Source organism: Chrysochloris asiatica, unplaced genomic scaffold (assembly GCF_000296735.1).
Source record: "Chrysochloris asiatica unplaced genomic scaffold, ChrAsi1.0 scaffold00049, whole genome shotgun sequence".
Classification (NCBI taxonomy): Eukaryota; Metazoa; Chordata; class Mammalia; order Afrosoricida; family Chrysochloridae; genus Chrysochloris; species Chrysochloris asiatica.
Window position 1 is genome coordinate 7,936,807 of NW_006408567.1, and position 6,842 is coordinate 7,943,648.

Below are 6,842 nucleotides of genomic sequence, written 5' to 3' on the forward strand. Positions count from 1 at the left end.
CTTAAGAGCCAGGAGCAGGCGGGTGGGGGTTAAAATTGCTCTCAATTCCTCAATAATTAGTGCTTTCAAAAAACCAAGTTCATAAAGTTGCCGCCTAATGTTTTATGTTTGCCCAAAAGCTGTCTGTCCACCAGGCTGGGGTCCCTAATGTGACCCTGCCCCCTAATTTGTCCCGAGCTTACGTACCTGTCCTGCTGGTCAGGGAAGTGCTGCCAGAAGTCTCTGAATATTTTTAAATATACAAGTTCAAATTCCATTCTGGGACATAATTATTTTTCTTGTATGAATATAGAATGTAAATTATCTGCTTCCAAAATACAAAGATGGCACCAGCACAGGTAGACATTTACATTAAAAATGACAGACATTAGAGAGAAAGATGGGGTGTCAGTCTGGGTCCTCTAAAGAAGTAAAACCAGTGACATCTGTATATGTATTTTCAAAGAGAAGTTTCTTTCCTGGGAATGCTGTTGTTTTAATGTTTACTAAATCATTTTGACTTTCCTCTTTTTTATTTTGATTAATTTTATTGTTTATTTATTTTGTATTACTTTTCCTTGAGATTACTCTGTAATTATTCATTCTCTCCCCCCACTCCCCATTTAAAATGGTCTGTTTTATCTCAAAATCTACTTGAACTACTTTGCTACTTGGAAGGTCTGTGTCTACACTATTCTCTCTTTTTTTACTTTGTAGTAAACTTCATTAATAAATTGATATTGCTGTTTCCCTATATTCAGTCCCTTTAGGTTTGTTTTACTTAGGATACTTCTATATCTGGATTGGAGTCCTGGTGTGGCACACAGGATAATGTACTGCACTATAAGGTTGGTTTGAACTGCAAGGTTGGCAGTTCAAATTCATCAACTGTTCCTTGGAAACCCTATACAGAGTTGCTTTGATTCAGAATGAACTAAATGGCAATTAACAACAACAATATCTGGATTGAGTTCTAGGTGGTATTATCATGTATGTTAATCTTAAATTGCTGTCTGATGTTGTTGGTTCCCAGTCCAATGACACCCTTTAATATATTTTTTAAAGTTGGTCTAATTATTGCAAATTTCTTAAATTTCATTCTTTGTGGAAATTTCCTAGTTTCACTCTCATATTTAAGGGACAACTTTGCTGGTTATATGATTCTTGGTTGGCAATTTTTTTCTTTCAGAATTGTATATGTCATTTCATTGCCTGCATGGTTTCTGCTGAGAAACAGAGCTTTGTCTTATTGGTTTTCCTTTGTAGGTAACTTTTCAGTTTTCCTGAGCTGCTCTTAGGATCCTTTCCTTGCCTGTCATTGACCAGATGGTATAGGAGCTGGCATAGGCTCTAATCCAGTGGGTGGAGCAGCAGATACATATTGTCTACGATGCAGTTGAGCTGTTTGACCACAGTTGCTGTCTTCAAAATACATACAAGAAACAAAACAAACAAACAAGCAAATAATATAATGAAGGAGAAAAAAAGAAATATAATAACTAAAAAAAAAGAGGGACAAGAAAATAAAGCTGGATAAGTAAAAAATAAGAATATAAAAGGAAGAGAAAAAAACAGTGAGAGAAGACGAAATGAGAAAGAAACTAGTGAGTAATAAAGAACATTCAAGAGAAAAAAAGGATAAGAAGGTAGAAATGTGAAACAGAAGAAAAACCTAAAGTGAAGATTGTTGTTCTTGATAAGTGCCATAGAGTCGGTTCCTCTAGTGACTCTAGGGTTTTTAAGAAGTGGCTGGTAAGTTTGAACCAAAAGTGGGAATAGAAAGGATAAAAATCAATGGAAGGGGAAGAGAGGAAGGAGCAGAGGATAGAATAAACAAGTAAAACAATGAAAGGAAAAACAAATAAACATAAAACTTGTGCAATTGTTGGACTCAGAGAGGAGAAAATTTGGGGTGTGTGGGGCTCAGTCAAGGAACTCAAGAGATGGGTGAAGGAGGGATGTAACAGCTGAATTCTGAGTCCTAAAAGGAGTTCCTATTGGCCTAGGTATTATCTATGTTTAGGGCATCCAATCTGGAAGTAGTTTAGGGAGGCCCTGCAGGTTGGTAGCTTCAGTGCCTCAGAACCTGAGGACAGCTGGGGGCAGGGTAGCTGGTTAAGAAGGTCCCTGCTAGTCTAATTCTGTGGGTTCTGCAAGTCTGGAGTAGAGCCAGTCTGAATCCAGGTGTCAAGGTGATGCAGTGGCTCAGATTCCTGGAGAGAAGGATCTGCGCTGGGAGTAGATGAGGATGGCGGCCAGCCTCACCTCTGGTATCTTGAGGAGTGTTGTGAACAAAAAGGAATCCCACCTTTTCTGTCCCCCGTGTGAATCTGTCTCTCCGAAACTGCTCCAAATTTCGAGATGGCTGTGCCACTCCAGTCTCTGTTTTTCGCTGCCCCTGCTCAGTTTTTCCTCTCAGTAGCTAGGAAGGAATTTAACCCAGTTCTGTAATCTTTCTCTGTAATTCAGGGTTTTGGGATTGTCCTGTAAGTCTGTTTCATCTAGTCTCCCATATCTTTGTTATAGAAGATTTGTATAGCATATCTGCCTACTCCTTCATTTTGCTGGAATCGGCAGAGGTAATTGTAATGGCTTCCACTTGACTTTTCCAACCAAAATAGACCTTGTTCCACATTTCAGGGATTCAATGTGGCAGTTCTGCCAGTTGTTGAATATGTCTATTCCGATTATGCATTCTGGGACTGGGAAATCATTACAGGACGAATTTGGAGGCACACTGGACCCACAGTGAGATGCACCTTATCTAAGACTCCGTTAATACCTTGACTTTCAGATGTCCCCACTTTGACTGGTGGGCCACAGTGATGTTTTGGGTCTCCTGGAATTTGTGTCAATTCAGAGCCAGTGTCCAGTAATTCCCCCAAAGTTTGGTTATTTCCTTTTCCCAAATGGACAGTCTTGTAAAAGGCCATAGATACCTTTGGAGAATGCTGGGGGGAAATTAACAACTGGCAGTATAGTAGGGCCCTTTCTCAAAGGACCCAGCTACCCTTTCATTCAAGGAGTTGTGGATCTGTAAACTGACTCAAGTCTGGGACTTGAGAGACTGTTGACTCTCTATTTCTGCGATCCAAATTAGACTGCAATTCACTTGACCTAGACTTCTTCCTCTTATACAGATAATGCAAATATTTAGTAGATTTCCCATCTATTTCATTTCTTGAGACACCCTGCCTAAATAGCCAATGACATACATCCATAGGAATCAAACTATTCTGATGACTGTTTTGATTCTGTTGTCCATTGCAGTAACCACACCCATCTTGTCTTTGTGGATTAAGTGCTGCCACTTGGCCTCTACCACCATGGGGTCCAATCAGTCCCTTTGTAGTTACGTGTCTTAATCCATGTGAGGATTTATGAGTCCATCCTGGTAAGTCCACACTAATGTGCCAATTTCCCAATGCCTTTGGATTCCTTCCTCTACAATATACCAAGGCAAGTCTAGTACTTCAACTTGAACCAACCAAATAAACTACAAGATCCTCTCCTAACCTTTCGAGCTAAAACACTGAACGAAGAATCTGTGCTTAGTGGGCACATATCAGTACACTCAAACTGTTCCACTTATGCTCCTTACACTATTATCCCACACCCTTAATAGCCATTCCCACATATATTCTCCAAGTTTCAGTTTGTACATATTTAAAAAATCAAGTAGTTCTTTTGGAGTGGAGTGTATTTCTTCCTTGGTCACAAACTGTACTTCACCTTTTGGGACTCGATGGGACATAAGTCTAGTTAAAGGTCTAGAAGCAGTCATTGGTGAAGGTATTTCCTGGGAACATTCAGCAATGTCTTGCAAGACATCTACCTTAGGCATCATCTCAGCAGGCACAGTTGAGTTAATCTCCAGTGTGGGTAGAGGGGAAAATGGCTTTACTGCTAATGGATCAACAGACAAAGATGGAGTAATCTCTTTAGGTGGGAGGTGTGGTGCTGCTGCATGAGTGATTTGACAGAAAATTAGGGGCTCAGTATCCCCAGCTTCCTAATTACCTATCTATTCCAAGCTTCAGAATTCATTTCTTCCCAATCAATGCCCTCACTTTAACATCAGATCCCACGGGAGACTGGGAGTTAATGTTGTAATTCAGTCATTTTTATGATAAGACTCTGGGTTTTGCTTTCGGCAACATCAGTTCTTTTACTAGAAGAAATAGGCTCTCCTTTCAGGATACAAGTAGAAACTTTGAGGTCTTTTAGGTATTGCTTGAGCTGTAACTCCAAAGATCTGAGGAGATCTCTTTTCTTTACCTCTTGGTCTATTGTCAGTAGGACCACCCAACCAGCTTCCCTATACTTCTCATTCTGATAAAATTACAGAAAAGTATCAAACACACGATCACCCAAAGTCTTGCTTATCATCAATACTTCATCTACAGGTGGTGTGTGTTAACATTGCCACTTCATGCCATAGATTAAGCTGTACTTTCTTTACTAAGAGAAGCATAGTTATCAGTGCCATTAAAACTAGTCAGACTTGAGAACCTATTTAGAAAACCCATCCTTATGATTTTGTGTCTTAGGCTGGGTTCTCTAGAGAAGCAAAATCAGTGAAACATATATGTAAATGTAAGGAGAAGTTTATATTAAGGAAATGGCTCACACAGCTGTAGAGGTTGGAGACTCCCAAATCCAGGTCAAATGAACCCAGATCGGCAGGTTAGAGTGTAGGCAGGAAGGCAGGTCTGGCAGGAAGATCTGGAAGTCAGGCAGGCCAGCAGATCTGGCAATCAAAGGGGCAGGCAGGAAGGTCCAGCAGTCAGACAGGCAGGCAGGTAAGTGAGGAGGGCACTGGCTCAAGTCCAAAGAGCCAGAGGTCAGAGGATGAGCCAGAGCAAGCTCTAGACCCAACAGAGAGCAAGCAAGCTTTGCATGAATGTCTAATATATTGGAAGTAGGTCATATCCTCGACTAAACATTCTTTCAATTTATTGGCTGCTCATTGCAGACTTCATTATAGAGTTAATTATATTATATTTGATCTCACTATGGAGATAACTAAGGAGCTCTGGTAGCATAGTGGTTACAGATCGGGCTGCTAACCTCAAGGTTGGCAGTTTGAAACTACCAGCCATTCTGCTGGAGAAAGATGAGGCTTTCTGCTCCCGTAAAGATTTATAGCCTTGGAAACCCTGTCAGTATGAGTCATGAACCGACTCCATGGTAGTTAACAACAACAACAACATGGGGATAACTACATCTCAACTGCCGAACCACTGAGAATCCTGGTCCAGTCAAGTAGACATAAAACCTTACGTATTACTGATAGAATAATGGTCACCAAATTAATTTAAAATCCAGCAGAACAATTTATATTAGCTCTCAAGGTTTGAACATAATACTCTCTTCTCTGAGACCTTCTAGGCCCTTGGATTCTGGGTATTGGCCATACTCTCTGGAATCTGGATGGAGGCCCCTCAACCCTTCAATCACCACCTTCTAGGATGGCAACTCTGTTCCCTCAGTTTGGATGACTCTATTGTCCAAGTCCACCTGAATGGTGACTTCACCTCCCTCAGCCCCAGCAGGCTCTGCTCTTCTATCCTGGTCATGGCAACACTGCACCATCAGCTTTGGAAAGTGGATCCTGCACCATTCCTCTGGCATTCATAAATGGCAGCCAGTTGGTAAAGATCTGGCTCTGAAACCTAGGCAGCTTTGGCCTTACCCTTTGAAACCCCAGAAGCTACTGCTCCACACTTTGAGAATGAGGCAGCTCTGCTTTGCGTGCTCCTTGCCTCTTCAGTTTCTGCTTCCTGGTTCCTTGGCCTCTTGGCTCTTAGGGCCTTTTGGGCCAACAAGCCTTTGCCCTGCTTGGACAAGGGTTACAAAGCTATTTAGTTCTGTAGTAAGTACCTAGAAGCAACCCACTCTTCCAGAAAGCCGCCTATTCAAAGGCACTCAGCTTTCTTGCTGCAGGATTGGCTCCCAATCATTAGTTTCTTGGGTCTGCTCACTATCTGTGTCACCTCCAGTGTTATAGCTCTCCTCACTTCCTTCTGAGCACTCACCAGAATCGCCTTTGATGTCCACAATTCCACTTATAGTATCTTCAATACCGTCTATGTTTTTACTACTGTTGTTGTAGATAAGTGCCTCCAAGCTAGTTCCAACTCATATGGGTTGGAACAGGGTTTCTGAGGAGTAGCTGGTGAGTTTGAAATACCAACATTTTGGTTAGCTGTCCAGTGCTTATCATATAGTGCTACATCAGGATTCCACCTTAAAACTCTTCCAGCCTCTATCCATGACCCAATTATAAAGCCACTTCCACAATTTAGGTATCCGTTAGCACAGCACCCAACTCCAAGATACCAAATTCTGTCTTCGTTATCTAATGCTGCTATAACAGAAATACCACCAGTGGATGGTTTTAACAAACAGACATAACTCTTTCACAGTTTCAGAAGTCCAGATTCAGGGCACTAGCTCTAGGGGGAGACTACCAGCTCTGGGAGAAGGTCCTTGTGTTTTTGCAACATCCATAGGCTCAACATTCCTTGGTGTTCTTCAGGTATCTTAATCTTCCACTGGGTCTAGGAGGTTCTTAATGCAGGGACTCCACGCCAAAAGACATGTTCTGTTCTTGGCTCTTCATTCTTGGTGATAGGAGGTCCTTTCTTCTCTGTTTGCTTGTTTTATCTTTTTAGATCACCAAAAAGATTTAGTCAAGATATAGCCTAATCCTAACAACAAGGCTCTGTGATACAGGGATCTAGGCATAGCTTGAAGAGGGGGAATAATACTAAAATCCTTGACTGCCTTATGAATATTAGTTTCCCTTGCCTACTATTGTAAAATAGACACTTGAGTGGGATAGAAAGGAATGTTGGGAA